The sequence below is a fragment of the Brachycentrus maculatus genome, unplaced genomic scaffold (genome assembly GCF_059751285.1).
Source record: "Brachycentrus maculatus isolate JH-2025_06_01 unplaced genomic scaffold, ASM5975128v1 h1tg000134l, whole genome shotgun sequence".
NCBI lineage: Eukaryota > Metazoa > Arthropoda > Insecta > Trichoptera > Brachycentridae > Brachycentrus > Brachycentrus maculatus.
The window spans coordinates 1,285,443-1,306,178 of record NW_028280887.1 but is presented as its reverse complement, the minus strand read 5'-3'; the positions used below and the strand labels follow the sequence as shown (position 1 = coordinate 1,306,178).

At 36.5% G+C, this 20,736-nt stretch overlaps 1 protein-coding gene across 1 annotated transcript in view; it reads left to right on the top strand.

The window, feature by feature from the left end:
• The window catches only part of LOC148309283 (frizzled-10-like), a 49,390-nt gene that overhangs the window by 26,362 nt on the left and 2,292 nt on the right, over positions 1-20,736 (top strand). The gene's annotated exons all lie outside the window — the stretch shown is intronic.

Genomic DNA, 20,736 nt, shown 5'->3' with positions numbered 1-20,736 from the left:
CCAATTCTACCCATGATTGACAATTCAATTCAATTTATTTTATTTATAGATAATATACACATTACAAACTTAAATTTAAATCGTATACATTAACAAAAATAGAAAATGAGCAAGAATACTGCTAAAGGTGTAGAAGAATCCAACTTCGGAAAACTCCTTCAGACACATGGAACAGATCAATACAACCACAATACAATTTTTTTTAACTCCTAGATATATGATCCATCTCATGACGATCAGTAATTGAGTTCACAACAACCATCTATGACCAATTAATCCATATTTAGAAGGCTTTTATTTAACAGAGACCCTTTTATTTGTAAAATAACTAAGTGTAGAGTACCAAGATTCTTGGAAGTTCTATATACACCCCCGGCAACATACACCTCCGGCAACATATATCCCCGGAACAGAGAGTTCGTTATGCGAGGCATCACCGTACATAGGGTACATATCACGAATACGAAAAGGTGTATTACGGATGATAGCAATAATGTGTTACAGATAATAAGATAATCGCGATAATGGTTCATTGATTTCGCCGCTAAAGCTGTTGTGTAGTATGGGTGGGGACGGCCTGGCACCTGAGCTCTCGTGAGTGTCAATATGTGGGCCGCGGCAATGCAGAAACGGTTCTTATCTGTCGATAACGAGTCCGTTCCCCCTTTCATTATCTGTCCGCTTCCCGCGCCAAACAAATTACACACAATTTTTTTGACATCTCGACAAAGATGGAGAAGAATATTTCTTCACCTTTGCAGAATAAAATATGGTACTGTAATATAACTAACTAACTAACCATCACGCCGCTTCCCCGCAGGGGTAGGCAGAGAGAATAGAGCGCCACACCACTCTGTCCTTGTAAACATTCTTCGCCTCTTCCACGTTCATGCATCTCCTCATACATACCCGCCGATTGTTACGACTCCTAACCTGACCACTTTCAAGTATTTGGCATACCTGATCGTACTGTAATATAAAAGAAGGTAAACAACATTTTGAGTGTGTCCAAATACTTGTTCACATATCTGGATTATCTCCAATTATAGTTTTATAGTTATTTTTCATATTATTTTTTGACATCTCATCAGAGATGAAGAAGAATATGAAAGTCATAGGTTTAAGCGATCACTTTACACGCTCAAGACATTCACCAATTCCACCCATTATTGACAACCACACTACTCAAATTCTTGGAAGTTTCTTTTATATATGAACCAATTTTCATATTTGTGAACACGTATTTGGACACACTCAAAATGTTGTGAGTAATATTACACCTATGTTTTGTAGGTTTGAGAAAGCTTATATTTAGCAGAGAACCTTTTATTTAGACGTATGCAAGATCCTCACCGGATTATTTTACATACTGGGAGACGCCTGAAAACATGATTTTAAATTTTTACGCAGCTTGGCCAGTTTTTTATTCACAATATTTTTGGGTGTTCGAAATCCTTGTTCGCAAATCTGGGTTTCTCCGCTTATTACATAAGTTTATTTTTATATTTGACATCTCAACGTAGATGGAGAAAAATATGGGTATTTACAGGGCTTATGACACCAGCCTGTGACAGGTCATAAGCCCTGTGAATCCCAGACTTTTATATTCTCCTCCATCTATGTTGATGTTAAAAAAGTATGTAAAAATAACTCCTTAATGGAGGCAACTAAGTTTTTCGAACAAGTATTTGGACACACTCAAAATGTTGTGAATACGAGTACTATACGCGTTTATTTTGGGTCATGTTTTACTTCAATTCGAACGCTTTTAAACGTTACTCATGTTGATACCGCTAATCTATCCGTGAAATACCTTTTAATTTTATCTGAAAGTATTTTTTGCGGTTACAAAGAATTTATCATTCAATCAGCATTTATCATGCCGATATATTTCTATTAATCAACTGTCGGCGTTATCAAATGAAGACAGATTTGTTAGTATAAGTATAAACCATAGGTTAGCCCTTTCCGGTCCCCCTAAATAAAACTAAAAAAATCTAGGGAGACAGTTATTTTCCAATTGGGAAAAAAATCTTTTGTCCTCTGCTCTACATACCGTTGTAATTGATACGAGTGACAAAAATGAAAGATTGTAATTTAAATTAATAATACTAATGACGAACAAAGTGTCGAATAACATCCGACATGGGACATAAGATCAAAAAATCCATGTCGAATGAGATTCGACATTGGACCAGTAAGGGTTAGTATAAGCTTCTCTTCTTCTGCTTGGTGTAGGCCTTGTGGCCTGTTTTCAAGAGGGATTAGCTTCCTGCGATGTACATTCCCAGATGTCAATCTATCTCTTTGGTGTTCTGTCTACTTTGGGGTAAGTTGTACAGTGCAATGTGGGGGAGTCTGGATGGTTCCATTGCCTCCTTCGTTGCCTTCCCCACCTGACGGTTTTCAATTCCATTGCAGTGTAGTGTCTTGCACTGCCAATGTATACTAGCTATGACCCCACGAGGGATTGGAATAAATGTATTTATTATATGGTACCCGGTTGTATGTTATCAACCCGACTGCACAAACCCGACCAGGATGACAGAAACGAGCAGAGAGTGGTGTGTGTGCTGTGTGGTGTGTACTGTGCAGTGTGTGTGGCGTTGCCAGCCTTGCACTTGTGTCTGTGACCGCTCTTAGTTCTCTGTCCCGTATGCCGACAGCATCAGGGCTGCCAGATGACCGATATTAATTTTTTTTATGAAATTTACACGAATCAATTTTTTGTTGTTGCTTTTCTTCATATACATCAGGCAGGCAGAAAATTTGGAGGCGTTTGAGATGTGGTGCTACAGCCGCAAGTTGGAGATTCATTAGTCGAAACATGTAGGAAACAACGAGGTTTTAAGCAGGGCTAGAGACTCCTTAGATGCTTACTAAATAAAAGGCCATCATACAAGACATCCAGTCCTGCTTCTTACGATTGCGGAGGGCATGTGCGAAGGCACAAACTACAGAGGACGACCCCGCTAAACAAAATTATCTTCGACTTGCGTTGTAGCGGGTACGCCGAGTTGAAGAGATTAGCGAAGGATGGAGACAGGTGGAGACTGACCATGAAAGAAGCAAACCAATCATCACAAATATTGTAACACACGAAGAAGAATTGCACATGTCAATTATGGGTAGAATGGTGAATACCACACGTGTGTAAAGTGATAAATTAACTAGCTCATGACAGGTCTTAAAAACCCTGTAAAAACCCATTCTGCCATATTCTTCTTCATCTATGTTGAGATGTTTCTTATTAAACAAAACAAGTTTATTTAATAAGAAATATTTGTTTACAAATCCAGACTCGACATCCTTGAAATTGTGTCCGGTCGGATGCAAGTCTTTGAAGACGATCGCCTTTTATCTCATCGGCAATCCTGAGAGTTATTCATATAATATTTCTGTACGAGCGCATGGGCTTAAAATCGTCAAAACCAGTCAGTGCAATCACTAAGTAGGCATATAGGAAGCATTGCATTAATTTTATATCAAGTTGGCTTACGTGTATTTGCGTATCTGCGAACTTCTACATTCCTGATCACTTTATAATAATAAATTTGGATAATTTATATGGCGGAACCCCTCATAACGAGCGACAATTCGCTAAGCGAGTTACAGAGAAAAGGCAAGTCCCTTTGTCACGACATTTACTTGTGAGCTGGGACTTCGCGCCAATCAAAACTAAAAATGTTTCGCTTAACGAGTAAGATTCTGGAACGAATTCGCTCACTCCTTTCAAGAATGTCAAAAATCAAAAATCGTCAATCGGAATGCCCAAAAAATATCCCAGCAAAAGAGGCATATTTTTAGCTTAATATTTACCCGCTACAGGGCAGAAAGTGTTGTTTTTGCATTTTGAAATTTTTTTTATTATACTAAATACTTTTCAAATGGAGAAAAAACCTTCAGATTTTACCTAAAAATATCTCTTGCACGGTAAAAAGTTCAATAAGTGGGTTGATATTTATTTTAATACATTGTATAATATTTTTAAACTTTAAAAACGTCCTCCTGAAAAAAGTTACGACGTTCTTGAAAGAAGTTAGCAAATTATGCTCGCTATGAGATGTTCTACTGTATTTTCTTTAAATACTATCACAAGGGCGCCTCGCTGTAATTGAATTTGAGAAAAGGAAAGATTGTGGGAATGATTTAGCAATCAAATGCGTTTTTAGTTTATACTCAACCCTTTCGGGAAAGCGTAACCAGCCGTAAGTATCACAAATGGTCTGGAATTCGAATTTTATGCAAATCGTTTGCCAGATTATCGGCAGTAGCTAGCTATATTGTCGATAAATAATGATTTTATCATTCCTAAAAGCTTTTGATACCCATTTTATTATTCTCAATTTGGGCGGTCAGTTGCAACGCTGACATCTTCGAGAAAACGACCCATTAGTATTCGTAATAATTGCTAATTTACTTACATGATATGAGAAATACCGAATGCAACGTTTTTCATTCTTATTATTTTTGGACATATCATCAAAGATGAAGAATGTGGAAGTCTGGGCATTTACGGGGCTAACGACCGTCATAGGCTGGTTTAAGTGATCACTATACACACGTGTAACATTCACGAATTCTACCTATTATTGACAACCACACTACTCAAATTCTTGGAAGTTCTATATACACGAACCAATTTTGAAACATTGTTCTTGAATCACTAGAACTTCACTAGAGACATCTATTGGTGAGATGAAAAGAATAATATTTATTAAGTAGAAACTCTTTTATTAGTATGTGAGCTCCGAATCTTGGATTATAATCACATACATCGCTCACTCCTTTCAAGAACGTCATAAATCAAAAAACTTGATTTTTCTGGAGAACGTTTTTAAAGTTTAAAAATATAATACAATGTATTAAAAATAAATATCAAGCCACTTATTAAACTTTTTACTGTGCAACAGATCGTTTTAGGTAAAACCTGAAGGTTTTTTCTCCGTTTGAAAAATATTTAGTATTTAAAAAAAAATAATTAAACAATACCTTTTCTTCAAAATGCAAAAACAACACTTTCTGCCCTGTAGCGGGTACATATTAAGTTTAAAAAATGCCTCTTTTGCTGGGATATAGTACATTTTCTGGGCATTCCGAAAACATGCACAACTAAAAATTGACGATTTTTGATTTATGACGTTCTTGAAAGGAGTGAGCGACATGTGAAATACCAGAAAATATCATTTTCATGATTGGAGATTATCCAGATTTTTGAACAAGTATTTGGAAACACTCAAAATGTTTTTAATTTCTCCTGAAATAAATGCATTAATCCACGATTTATTTTTAACGACTTACATATGAATATGTATTCTATTATGTAGTTGTTTGTGCCTATATGGGGACATTCATACACCAAATAACATCATATTACCAGGGCCGCATAGAGTCTCAGACGAGCTGCATTCCTTCGCGAGTTGAAAAGTCAATTAGCGGAAATGAGACGTTTTCAAAACACACCGCTATTCAAGTTGTTATTTATTTACATATCAAACAAACCAATTGAGACCGTAATTGATAAATGCCGCTCGGTTTTTTACACAACATATACTATCGACATTTTTTCCATACTGTCGTCAGATCGAAAATTAAGAGAGAGAAAGGTGTAATCGAATGCGAATTAAATTAAATGCCTTCTTAATATAGGGGGAGACGGGGTTATATGCAACACTTTCAACATTTAAATTTATGTAAATTTTATTTCTAAAGATAAAAGACATTTTTAAATACACAAGTAACAATTAAACATTAAGGAATAAAGTACAATCATTAAGGTTAATATTATAACGGGAAAACATATAAATTTCAATATTTATGTACAGATGGAGAATTGTTACAATTTGCCCCGTTGTGAGGGCAAAATGCAACAGCTCTGGGGCAGATTGCAACATTTAATCAGAGTCGTCAGAAACATCTGATTTGAAGTTCAAACAAATATAATATGGGTTTTTGTTTGCACAGACAAAATGTGCCCACATTTAACCCAATTAACCCAATCTCACTTAAACTCCGCCATGTTATAAAAATACAATAAAAATAACTATTAAACATAAACACTATGAACTTGAACATAAACAATAAACAACGAGTGTAAGTCCCTCTCCAAGCACAAGAGCTTAGTCTCTTTATTGGAGAGAACAGCGTAACTAATTTTTGATTTTTAATAAGAAGAAATGTCCATCAAAGGAATTAAAGTATTTAAAAAGATATTGTAGCCATATTAAATAAGTCAAATGCAAGATTAACTAAGTAACTGTTAACATAATCACTATAAACTTGAACCTAAACAATAAACAATGAGTGTAAGTCCCTCTCCAAGCACAAGAGCTTAGTCTCTTTATTGGAGAGAACAGCGTAACTAATTTTTAATTTTTAAAAAGAAGAAATGCCTAGCAAATGAATCAAATAATTTTTAAAAATATTGTAGCCATATTAAATAAATCAAATGCAAGAACTAACGTACATAATGAATGACTGGAATAAGTGTCAATATTTTTAATCTAGGAAACATATTCTCAAGAGATGGAAAAGTGGATAAAGATATTGAGGGAAGGGTGAATGCAGGGAATAGAAAAAAATGGTGCTTTGAATTGACTGATAGCAAATTCAAATATGTCCAAGGATGCTAAACTGGCAGTTCACAACGAAGTGCTAGTACCGACACCGATGTATGGAAGTGAAACATGGAATTGGCAAAAGAAGGATGAAGCTGAGTGAACGCCGTTGAAATGCATTCCTTCTGATGAATGTGTGGAAAAATGGATGTATGACTGAAGAAAAAATAAAGGAAATATTAGAAAGAAGTGTGAGGGTGAACGAGAACTCACACATGAAATGACGTGTGAATATGAGATATAAGATATTTGATATACGAGTATATGAGATATAAAATAGTGTGGTTGTCAATCATGGGTAGAATGGCAAATTTTACATGTGTATAAAGTGATCCCTTAAACCAACCTATGACGGGTCGTAAGCTTTGTAAATACCTAGTTTTCCATATTCTTCATCTATATTCATGTTTAAATATGCAAATTTCAACCGAAGGATGGGTCGTACAATGCATTGGATGAAAACAACTGAAACTAATCACAGTTATGGAGTTAAACGGGTCAAATATCTTTGTTTTCATAATGGTAATTTACTCGCGGTTTTATTTCCTTTTAAAATGCAGTAAAACCGAAATGGCCCCCTCATAGCTATAATCAAGCCGAAGAAAAAAAACTTGATTGATCAAACTGCGCTATCGCTTCCACCAATCCTCGTCCAGCCGTCGATAAAATTACTAATTAACCGCCGATCCGGTTATCCGAGCTAAGCCCACCTTTTCAGACTCCTAATTACAATTTATATATGGGCCCGGTGGCTTTGTGATCCGTTGAACAGCCAAGCGAATTGGTAAAAGGGGAAACATTCAATACTACCGGTTAAATATCGAATACCGGAAATGTATATTGAAAGCCCTCCCAACCGCATTCCCTGATCTGATACAGAACCATTTCGGCTTACTGACAGATCATCTATAATAGCAGTAGTGTTCATTGTTTCTTTATCACTACACTACCATTTTTATTATAATATGAACTTTGGACGATAGACATCAACAAATAGAGCTGCCAATAATTTAGCAATGTCACCAATATTAAAAAAGTCCATCGTTTCTGTGACGTCATTCAATACCAACTTACGAAAGCAACGTTTTCACGAAGGCGAATTTTCCTAAAGAAAATTATGAATGAAAATATTGATTATATCGGCTGTTATAAACACAAAACGAGTCTTACACAATCCTTTATAGGTTGAGTATGTTAAATTAGATATTCCCCCCGTTTGCAAATGATCAATTAGGGCTTGAGAATCAGAAGTGTTCAGGCACTTTTTTTTCGGTGGCTTCATTTTACCAGCCAACGAAACATCCAGGTCTTAAAATATCGAGGGTCTTTCTTATCTTCCTATGCCGGCAATATCCAACCTCAAAGGAATTCAGGCCTTACATCCTAATGTGGTCGGGCTGGGTTGAATTCGTGGAAAGGTCCGTATCGTTAACATATAGGTTCTTCATTCCGGGTGTTGACGGTTTCATCCTTTTTGCGACTGCCTCGTCGGGTTGCTTGCGTTCAGATTGCCGACGTGTGGGTTGTTTCATATCATTTTCTTTTGTGTTCGCTATCTGCTCACGATCAACTGTCTTGCAAATTGCTCAATACGATCATTATCTCGAATGAAATGTTTTCAAAATCCCAAATATACTCTTTTTTTTCAAAATAAATGTCAACATTCTAACTTGAGATGAAACATTTGTCGTTTTTTATATATTTTTTTCACATACCATATATGAAAGAATGTGGAAGACAGGGTAAAATGTTATGTTATTTCATGGTCTCCTAAAAGCATACTCGTATATGAACTAATTCAGAAAGAATCTCACCTATGTTATGGAGTAAGCTATATATACTCAACTCACAAATTTCTTTACTGATGACGCCACAATAAGCCATACTTCCAAATCTATTGAATTACTGCCCACGTTCGAAAAAATCCAATACCATTGCATATATACGAGTATGCAAGTTCAAAATATTAATGCAACATGGAGGTTTATTGATGGCCACACTGGTGTACGTTACACCAGTGTATAAAATGATTACTTAAGCCAGCCAAATGGCAGGTCGTAAGCTCTGGAATACTCATCTTTCAGACATCCATCTTCTTTTATTAAAAAACGATGAGGTTTCAAATCACCGTCTCGTGGAATAAATCATAAGAAATTGAAAATAAATACATATCTGCAGCAACTTTTTGAGTATGTCCAAATACTTGTTCACAAATATGGATTATCTTCAATTTATAGGAGTTATTTTTCATATTATTTTTTGACATATCTGTGACAGAAGTAAAAAAAACATGAATAATAATAATATCGACGTGCCCTACGTAAAGTGCTCGAACTACATTTTTGTCAATTTTGAGATATTTGGTGTATGTTATCAACTGACCGTTATCGACAAATATAAACAATAAAAAATATATATAATAAATTACGCCTAGTTTTCAGGCGTATAAGACGCTATCTACATGGAATTTTCGAAATGAACTGGACTCCTACAACGCTAACTACTTAATTTTGACAAGGCTCAAAGTTTTAAAACGAATTTATCGTGTTACATTATTTTACCGTGTTTTTGAATGTATAATACTAGTTTAGAATTTCAGATAAAACCGTTAGTTAATAAATAAAAATATGTTGAAAAAATCTTCTAAGTTCTCTCCTGTAAAGTAACAGATTTGCAGATAGAGTACTTAACGTAGGGGCCGTCGATATGACATATCTTCAAAATTATTTTCATATTATCAATGTCATGGTCAACTCTGTAATTGTTTCGCATTGTTTCGCATTTTATTTTCTTTTGCACTGTTGTCTTGGACTAATGTCAATTAAAGCCAATTCTCAGAAGTGACTAATTGCTCGTATAAATGTAACATGTCTGAAATTTTATTAAACGAATATTCATTTTAATTGGTGTGAGGCGAAAAATGGTCAAGAAGACAGGGTATTTTGCAGCAATCGCGATATTTGACAACAACAGTGGTTCTCAATTAGTATTTTCATGCGCACCACTTCAATAAGGACCTCAAACTTGCCCCTTATTGCGGGAATGAAAATTTTTAATAAAAAACGTTTTTTTTAAAATATTTATTACGAGAAGCATCTAGGCTTCCTGACATACCTCTCTTGCAAATAATAATAATAAAACCCTTATCCGCACCCCAATGGTGCATAGGGCACTGCCATGATCGTTTGCACATGAAAGAAAGGTGATCAGCCCTCCACTTCAGGTACCAGTCCAGGGTAATATTGAATAAATATTACAGTGGAGTGTCCGCCTCCGTAGTGTTATGGTCAGCACGCTCGGCTACCGTTCTGAAGGTCCCGGGTTCCCAGAGGGGGTCAAATAAATTGAAGTGTTTTTTTTTCTCTTGCAAAGTGATTTTATTTTATGAACTAATTTGCTAAAATTATTAGAAAACGTGAAACAAAATTGTATCCCGATTTTACTGTGAATTTACATTTAATAGCTTTCAATGCTCTTGTCACTGTCAATCTAAATAAATACAAATTTGTAAAACAACCATTAAGATTCTTGAAGTGCCTTGGTGTAGGCAGTGAAAGAGATTAGTAGTTAGTCAGCTAGATCCGATTCCAACCCGACGTTGGCCGGTACACAGACTTCTATTGAAGCCATGAAATGCATGTTCATAATACAATGTATCTGGATACAATTTTGTTTGACATTTTTCATAAAATAAATTTGCTTTGCATGAGAGGTCTGTCAGGAAGCCTAGATGCTTCTGTATCAGGTCCGGGAATGCGGTATGAAGAGCTTTCATCAGCCTTCAACACATCCTTGGGTGTACCGCCTAGTAAGATTGTGTAGAAGTTCACTATTTTTGTACATGGACCTAAAATAGGACTTTGGAAGTATAACTTATTAATAAACAGTGAAGGGGATTGGTCTTCTCTCTGCACGTCTTCACATAACACCCACACATCTTTGTTCTCTCCAGTATATCGTTAAATGAGAAAACAAAGAATATTATTTATGTCTTTATCTCAAAGTAAATATGCAAGGCTATCCATAAGCATCTATCTTGAAGTAGTATTTTACGAAAATGGCGCTATAAATTTAAATAACTAACTAACCAACTATAACACCACTTTCCCTCAGGTGTAGGCAGAGAGAATAGGACGCCACACCACCCTGTCTTTGTAAACATTATTCGCCTCATCCACATTCACGAATCTCCTCATACATACCCACCGAGTGTTCCGACCCTTAACCCCCTTTCAAGTTTTTTTACTTACTTTATAAAATATCCAAAATTATTAATATTATTGATAGTTTTACATTTTGAAATCTGAACATAGATGAAGAAGAATATGGAAGTTTTGAGTATTCAAAGTTCTTATGATCTATCATAGGCTGGTTAAGTGATCGCTTTATACACGTGTAACACTCCCCATTCTACCCACACTACTCAAATTTTCGGAACTCCTACATACTATATATCATTAATTTCATTGTACACGTGAGGTCACTGGAGCCATCTATGATTTGATTGGAAAAGCTTTTATTTAGCAGAGACCCTTTTATTTGGATGTATGCAGATCAAGTTCCTAACCGGATCATTTTACATACTGGGAAACACCTGAAAACGTGATTTTCAATTTTATGCAATTATTTTATTCACGACATTTTGAGTGCGTCCAAATATTTGTACGAGTATTTGGACACACTTAAAATGTTGCGAAACTTTATGTCCTTAATTCCGGATGAGATCATTTTTTATTAGCAAAGGACATACATACATACAGCTATACGACAATTCCGTTTAGTCTTCCCGCAAACGTTTGATCAAAAACGTTTTGCCGCTCAAGTACCTACTTCGCGGTTTTTTTTTATCGCCGTCCGTAATTATGCACTTCAGCGAAACATAAACAAATATTTTAATGAAATGACACCGACTCGAGTCTGAGTCATATATAAAAGCGCGTCATGTCTGTTTGCGAGGAAGAAACTAGTCTTATTTATAATATAAATACCACTTTAAAAAAATAATTTACGAGATCAATCTACAATCGTTGTTGCTAAAACCAAGTGTTTGATTGTGCACATCTCGCTCACTCCTTTCAAGAACGTCATAAATCAAAAAACTTGATTTTTCAGGAGAACGTTTTTAAAGTTGAAAAATAGAATACAATGTATTAAAAATAAATATCAAGCCACTTACTGAACTTTTTACTGTGCAACAGATCTTTTTAGGTAAAACCTGAATGTTTTTTCTCCATTTGTAAAATATTTAGTTTATTTAAAAAAATAATTAAACAATACCTTTTCTTCAAAATGCAAAAACAACACTTTCTGCCCTGTAGCGGGTAAATATTAAGTTAAAAATATGCCGCTTTTGCTAGGATATAGTACATTTTCTAGGCATTCCGAAAACATGCACAACTGAAAATTGACGATTTTTGATTTATGACGTTCTTGAAAGGAGTGAGCGATCTGTCACTTGATTTCAAATAGATGAATCGACTTCGAGAATAAATGGTGCTTTTACGAGTTTAACAAATAGCGCGTTTGTGCACTACACGGAATTTTACCGTCCGGCAGTCCGGTTTATTTATTTTTTAATAAAAGCGACTACGACAGTTTAGCGTGATCGAGTTTACGCGCACCGTGATCACGCAATGATCAAGCGCACCGATCCGAAGAAAGGCGGCCAAAAGCATAAGCCAATCCAAGCCAATCAATCATCTGTTCTATCATGCTAACCGGACTGCCGGACAGCAAAAATCCTTGTAGTGCACAAGCGCTCATAGGGTGATATAATTTTACGAGGCTAGGATACAGAAAAGGGGGATCAAAGATAAAATAACAAACGAAAACTTCTTAGGCGGCGATTCGATAATCGATAATTGGGAGTGAAGTTTCAAGGACGCGTCACATCTATAAGGCGCACTTCGTTACACGAAAGAGAAGGAGAGAAAAACAAGTTTTTTCGGTATTCCTCTGCTCCTTTTTCCCCAACTACACTTGCTTCATAAATTTGTTTTACCGGTTTTTCCTTACTAATTCGTTCCACATGCCCAAACCATCTCAACGCACCTCTCTCAAGTTCATCGATAATCCTTAGGTCAGCTTGGCATTCTTTCCTTATTTCACCATTCGAACATCTTGTCATACATCGTTTTTGCCGCACATTATTTTAAGGGATCGCATTTCGACCGCATTCAGTCTACTTCCATGTGGTAAATACAAGTTCTAAAAGTGTATAAAATGATTCACAAGCCTATGACAGGTTGTGAGCCCTGTAAATACTCAACTTCTTCTTCAACTACGTTGAGATGTCAATATTAAAATGTAACGCATTTCCTTGGGAAAATATTCAATGCAAACACTGGTCGCGTCACTCTCACACAGTAAACAATACACGTACAGTACATAGTAGGTACATACATATTATAACTACATGTACAGTCGCCGGTAATATTTACGACACACTTTTTTTCTGCAGCATTGGACTTCAGAAAGCACCGCTCCTCTGTGCCCCAGTACTCGCAATGTACTTGGTATCGCCGGTTAGGGTGGGGTATTCCCATATTTTAAATTTTTCAAATCTCACATATTTATCATGCGGCAGTACTCATCGGGGTTCTGGTCCCATTCTTAATGTATGAAGTGAAACATGGAGTTGGCAAAAGAAGGATGAAAGTAGACTGAATGGTAAATGCGATCTTTAAGTGCGGCAAAACGATGTATGATAGATGTTCGAATGGTATATAAGAAAATATTGCAAGGCTGAGATAAGGATTATTGATAAAATAAGGTAATGTGTGTCGAGGTAGGTGAAAGAAATAACAGTAAAACAAATTTATGAGGGGAATGTAGTTGGAAATAGGAGCAGAAAAAGAACCAGGAAAAATTAGTATGATTGAGTATTTCAAATCCTCGAAAATGGCCAGGTCAGGAGTTCAAATAATCGGTGCGTATGTATGAGGATATAAATGAATGAGGAAGAGGCGAAGATTGTTTGCAAAGACAGTATTTCGTAAAATATGGACTACATGCTGTGATTAAATTGAACATAAGAAAATAATGGGAATGATTTAGCAAACAAATGCGTTTTTATAGTATTCTAAAAATTATCTCATTCTCACTGTTTGAAACTGCTTGTGGAAGAGCATAATTATCATTTGGCGTTCTAATCTCTCTGCCTACACTGCGGGAAAGTAGCATGATAGTTTATCGTTAGTTGTCTTTAAATAAAAGTTTAAAAATGTTGGTTTTTGTTAGGTGATTATATTGGTTAATACCACTATTTCTTAAAATCTATTTTGACGCGTGTTTCGATGCATTCTTTCCGCATGCTTTCCAAACACCGTATGTGAAGCAGAGTTGGACGATCGAATTAAAAACCGAATTAAATTACTACTTCTTTGAAATTACTTGATTCGGTTTCTGTCCATTTTTTTAACCATTTTTCATAAAAGTAAAACTTAAATTAAAAATTATTAATTTATCGTTGTGTGCCACCACCCTAGTGTGTCTAGATACGATATACCAGTACGCTGGGTATTTGGGCCCGACATGGCAGTATGCTTTCAGGCAGATAAACAAACACTCGAGCTTAGAGGGGCATTTCCCGTCTCAAGTGCGTCTCCGTATCGCCGACAGAATCGATTTTATTATTTATTTACCCAACTCGATGACTTGATAAATTATAGCCGAGAACCTTCGTTTTTACTGCATTTTAGACCATATAATTTTGTAGTTATATTATAGTTTATTTGATAAAAAAAAACCTAAATCGACATTTTTTCCTTCCTTCATAAGAAGGATCTATGAAGATCCGCGGATCTGTCTGTTCCGTGGACTGTCAGCTATCACACCATCGCTTTGGAGGTCTTCCAGGTAGTCTTCTTCTGTCTGGGTTTTCTTGTAGAGCAATTCGGTCCAGTCTATTTTCTTGCATTCTATTGTTGACTTGGGCATTCCAGAATCGTCTTCACTGTCTTCTGTCTGTCCACTGACTATACCCTCCGTACTACACATTTTCCCAATTTCCGTGTTCCTTATTCAGTCTCTTAACGTCTTTCCTGCTATGACCTCAATGTCCTCATTTCTGAAGTTCTTAGAAGAGATTTGGTTCTCGCTGTGTCCATAATAATCAACCAACCATACACGAAATTTATGATATATGTATGAAATGACGTGTGAATTATATGAGATTAATACAAGTTCCAAAAAAAATAATAGTGTGGTTGTCAATCATGGGCACAGTGGTGAATGTTACACGTGTGTAAAGTGATCACGTAACCAGCCTACGACAAAAAGGTCTGTGCTAAATAAATAAAAACATACCCAACCCAATCATAGATGGTGCTGAGAGTTCGCACATGAAAGAACGTGTAAATTCCGGGATATAATTTGAGAACAATTTCAGTAGTGTGGCTCTCAATCATGGTACTGTTGCGTAAAGCATTGTTCCGCAAAGTTTGTGCCGGCACACTGGTGTACCATGGTGATTAGTTGGTGTGCCGCGGAAAAAAGTCTAGTTTTGTTAAAATAGTACAATTGCTCCAAATTTTGACTGCCTGTGCTCAGTAAAGTAGGCCCACATTTCGCGTTAAAGATAATATGTTAAATATGCACGCACCTCTGAAATTTCTTAATTTGGTAAGTGTACCTTGAATAAAAAAGTTTGCGGAACACTGATGTTTACATCAGTGTTCTTTAGAATGGTCGTAAGCCCTGTAAATGCCCAGACTTCCACATTCTCTTCATCTTTGATGAGATGTCAAAATGAAGGTTAGGTTAGGTCGCGTGAACCTAACCTAAAGATACACAAATTGATATACAAGCAGCTCCCATCAGTCAAGAGAGATATGGGACGTCTGTATAAAGCGCGTAATGTGTTCACTTCAAAGAATCGTCTGCTCGATAAAATCCAACGGTACCTTTGATGTATTTTTTAATGCAACTCGCTCCTTTTGAACTATTTTCGGGTGAGTTGCCATCTGGTAACCATTCAGGCAATGCTGTACAAATATACATACACTGCGGTTTTATATCTTTTGTGTTCTCAGCTATTAGTCTTATCCTGAAAGATGAAAGATCGACTCGCAACACGATTTTTTAAAATGGGAATTGCATTTATTATTGTCCGCCTCCGTAGCGTAATGCTAAGCACGCTCGGCTACCGTTCTGGAGGTCCCGGGTTCGTTTCCCAGGGGGGGTCAAATAAATATAAGTGATTTTTTCACTGTAATATTTATTCAATATGAAGCGGGGGGCTGATCACCTTTCCTTCATGCGTAAACGATCAAGATAACACTGCGTTTATATGAAGCAGTGCCCTGTGCACCATTGGGATGCGGATAAGGGTTTTATTATTATTATTATTATTTACCTTGCTTATTATGTACAAGGTTTATAGATCTTTCAGTGGATTTTTGTTTCTTCTAACTAAATAAATATGTTTTCATTTCAATCTGTGTTGGGAACAGGAGGGATGATCACCTGTCAGCATTTGCTCATTGCTGGGAGGAAACCACGTTGCACTCCTCAGGAGAAGCCGGACTGTTGAATGTCATCAGCAGACCTTCCGTTCCACTAGAAGAGGGTTCGGAATTTTGTGTCCTAGCTTGGTTTATGGTACCAATGTCCTTCACTATTTTTATCATGTGTGGAGGTCCTCACCAAAACGTTACATTTCCATTATAAATGATTTTATGTAATCAGAATTCTAGCTTGTAAAATTGTTACGTTTTGGTGCGATTTAATGATTTAATATTGGTTTAACACAGGATCGTTCACGTTTTGTCGCAATTTTAATTGAGGTTTCGATAGAATACAGTAAACAGAACAGATTTGCATTTAAATAATTCTTTTGTGCAGTATTGGAAATAAGGACCTCCATGTCATGTATCAAAAATCGACAATTTTCAGTTGTGCGTGTTTTCGGAATGCCCAGAAAATGTACTATATCCCAGCAAAAGCGGCATTTTTAAACTTAATATTTACCCGCTACAGGGCAGAAAGTGTTGTTTTTGCATTGAAAAGGTATTGTTTTTATTTTTTTAATATACTAAATATTTTGAAATGGTGAAAAAACCTTCAGGTTTTACCTTAAAAGATCTGTTGCACAGTAAAAGGTTCAATAAGTGGCTTTTATACATTTTATTATATTTTTAAACTTTAAAAATTATGTCCAGAAAAATCAAGTTTTTTTTTTATATATGACGTTGTTGAAAAGAGTGAGCGATGTATGATACCAAATCGTATTATATTACAGTGAAATATTGTGAAATAGTTACATTACAGTAAAATATTGAGAAATGGTTATATTACAGTAAAATATTGAGAAATATTTATATTACAGTAAAATATGTTCTGGGAATCAGGGAAAAATTTCAACTTGCGGTTCGGGTCCTAGCGCTGTTCCTCTCCGCCAATTACCGCAAATAATTCCGACCGCAAGAGAGCCGGCGAATGCGAGAAATGTCCCTACCCAGTCATTATGTCCCCGTCATATCCCCGTAATTATACGGACCGGTCATTTAGAGATGTCCTTTGAGTCCCATCACGTCCTCGGCTTCAGCAGCGACCGCTAAATTTGAAATTAGACCCGACATGGCAAAAAATGACCGATTCCGCTCGACCGCTTTTTGCTGGCCTGTTGGAAATTCGGTCTGCCACTGCGATTCCATCCATTCCACGTCTTTTTCTATTCTATCGTCGCATATCAGCAAACCTTCAGTGCCGAAAATCGGCGTTCATTAAGGGTGGACTCTCAAATATACAGTTCAGTGCTACGGACTGCGCGAGAATGAACACGTGTTGTTCGCACACTTTCTTTTCCTCAAATATACATATTCAATTCAATTCAAACCCTTATCCGCACCCCAATGGTGCATAGGGCACTGTATTATATAAACACAGTGTTATCTTGATCGTTAACACACGAAGGAAAGGTGATCAGCCCTCCGCTTTAGGTACCAGTCCGAGGTAATATTGAATAAATATTAGAGAATATACATGTACATATTGGAAAAATGTTTTTTATCCTTTTTCTGAGATCTGAGAGGTTGATAAAAAGTGTGAAGGACATTGGTATCATAAATCAAGCTAGGACACAAATACCGAACCTTCTTCTAGTGGAACGGAAGGCCTGTAGACGACAGTCAACAGTCCCGCTTCTGCTGAGGAGTTTTACGTGGTTTGCTCCCAGCAGTTAGCAAATGCTTAAAAGTTCCTGATTGGCCCACACTAGATTATCCCTCCTATTCCCGACACAGATTAAAATAAGACACATATTTTTTAGCTAGAATAAACAAAAATGTACTCAATGATCCAGATATAAACCTCGTACATAAAAGCAAGGTAAATAATAAACGCAACACCCGTCTAAAAAATAAATAAAAATAATTACGCGTTGCTCGCTACGCGGTCTCGGGGAAGGCTTCGCTCCATCTGCGAGTCGCGGGAGATGTTCACCGCAAATTCTCTCATAAATAAACCCGACTGGAATGAAAACAAAGAACCCGCAGGATTCGTCCGTTTTTATTTCCCCTCGAATGTCCTTCGTCTGACTTCTTGACGAGCACTCGTCCGACTCGCGCTGTCACGGGAAAATAACAAAAAACAACGTTCCGAGTCGAACTGTTGCTATTATTATTCCCTTAGGTATCGACCCAAATGTATAGAAGTGAAGCATGGAGTTGGCAAAATAAGGATGAAAGCAATAATAATAATAATTTTGGATAATTTATATAGCGCCATTTTCGTAAAATACTGAAGTACATACAGTAAAACCTCGATATAACAGACTTCGGATATAACGGACAAAAATCCGGTCAAATATAAAAAGTCCAAACGTCCTGATAGTATTATTCTTCTTCAAACCCTTATCCACAGCCCAGTGGTGCATAGGGCACTGCATCATATAAACGCAGTGTCATCTTGATCGCTAACAATAGAAGAAAAGGTGAACAGCCCTCCGCTTCAGGTACCAGTCCAGGGTAAATATTTGAGTGAAAAAATCACTTATATTTATTTGACCCCCCCCTCTGCGAATCGAACCTGGGACCTCCAGAACGGTAGCCGAGCGTGTACTTTATACATGCTTAAATTCAAGTGTCGCCTGTACACAATTTTTAGCGGCCATGATAATCACGTCATACGTCTAGCACTAGAATTTGAGAGATAACACCGCCCTGCTCGTGGACTGCACCTACAACACACAACAACACTGCTAAAAATGAAGTTATCAGTGGTAAGATTACATCTCAGCGATCTTATAACATTCATGGACTATTCATCAGATAATCAAGTTCAACTATATTATACGCATTTTCCTAATTTTAGAGAGTTGATTATACAAAAAAAAACAGCAAGTGTACTAGAGTTCGCGTATCAAAATCAAATCGCTACTCGTCAGTGATTATATATAGGTTACATCCGCCTTTTTTCACGAATCCTTTATCCGTCGATTGATGTCTGGAAGGCGCCTCGACTAGCTAAATAAACAAATTGTATCTTCGAACGGAAAATGACGGTCTTCCCACTTCTAGGTTGGAAAATACACAGAACCCCGTGTTTACAAGATTCATGCTTTGAAATTATCAATTTATCTGCCTTTCCATCTAAGCGTCGCTTAATCTCAAAAGAAACGAAAATTCGTTTGATTTTTAAATAAAATGTTATTGTACAGGCGCCACGGAGTAGTTTGGTAGACGCTGGACTACGGAACTAGTATTGCGGGCTCGATTCCAGCCTTTTTTTTCTTTATTTAATACAAAAAAATGTATACAAAAAAGTTCCGATAAAGCAATTTTGAGTTTTATTTTCTAATGTTTATAAATGTGCCACAACGTTTTAGCAAAAAATAATTCAACAAGTAAGTATATACAGTATACTTTACCTAGATGCAGTCAACTCCGGCTAGTAAAAGTTGATGATAATTCATCAGTTTTCGCTTTTAATAAACTTTTATTGAAAAGACCTGTAAGATTCGACTTTACCAGGGCAGAGTCAACTCTTACTGGAGATATTATAGGTGTTTCAACTTGATATGAAACATCTATATTTCTTTATAATGAAAGAAGGCGGAACATCTGAACATCCTAGGACGACATGGCATTTGGCTGGCTTAAGCGATCACTTTATGTATATAATACACTCGTGTAACGTTCACCATTCTGCCCATTATTCAATAATGTTCCAACATCCATGCTGCATTCATTTTTGAAACCTTCTTACTGAAAATTCTACTTTTCCTGTAGCATATATTGTTGAGTTCATGTTGCTTTTTGTTCTACCTGCGGCTTTTTCTGTTAACCAAAGTGCTCTTTGATAAAGTTGACAAAATTTATTACGCGGCCCATACTAAAAGGGTTGATTGCCCGACCTTAATTAAAGCCGTCGGACATTAAGGGGCAATTATTGTATACTTACTGAAGTAGAAGTGACCGCCGAGACTCTTATCATACCTTCCCCCTGACACCACACTTAAATAATGTTCAAATTTCTCGAAACTGGTTTTGCCTTTGATGGAAAGGCAGCTAGCGCTTTTTGTGAAACCTTTTGTTTCACCGCGGAATCCTTTAATAAAAAGCCAATGTTTCACTATCGCATTTATAAACGTACGCGTTGCTTTGCGAAATATTTCTATATATAAAAAAAAACAAATCTCAAATGTCTTATTTCTTCTCTTGGTCACTATAATACAAAAATATTATCAATACTTTTCTGTTATCATTCTTTCGATGCGATCTAATTATATTTCTCTACAAAATTCAATGTAACCAATCTGATAAATTGAATATCATCAATTTATTATCTGAATGTAAATGTTTATGTAACTTTTTCCTCTTCTTGGTGTACGCCTTGTGGCCCGTTTTTAAGAGGGATTAGCCTCCTGCGATGTCGATTCCCAGCTGTCAATCTCTTGGTAGTCGTCTATATTGGGGTTGGTCGTGCAGTGCAATGTGAGGGAGTCTGGATGGTTCCATTCTCCTCACACGCGCATACCATTGTCCTCTTCGTTGTGTTGCCCACCCAACGACATCTTTGATCTCGTATATTTCTCTTATCCTGGTATTCCTTATTCTATCTCGTAGACTCTTGACAGATATGTTCCTTAGAGTCCTTTATTTCTGACACTCTTAGCGCG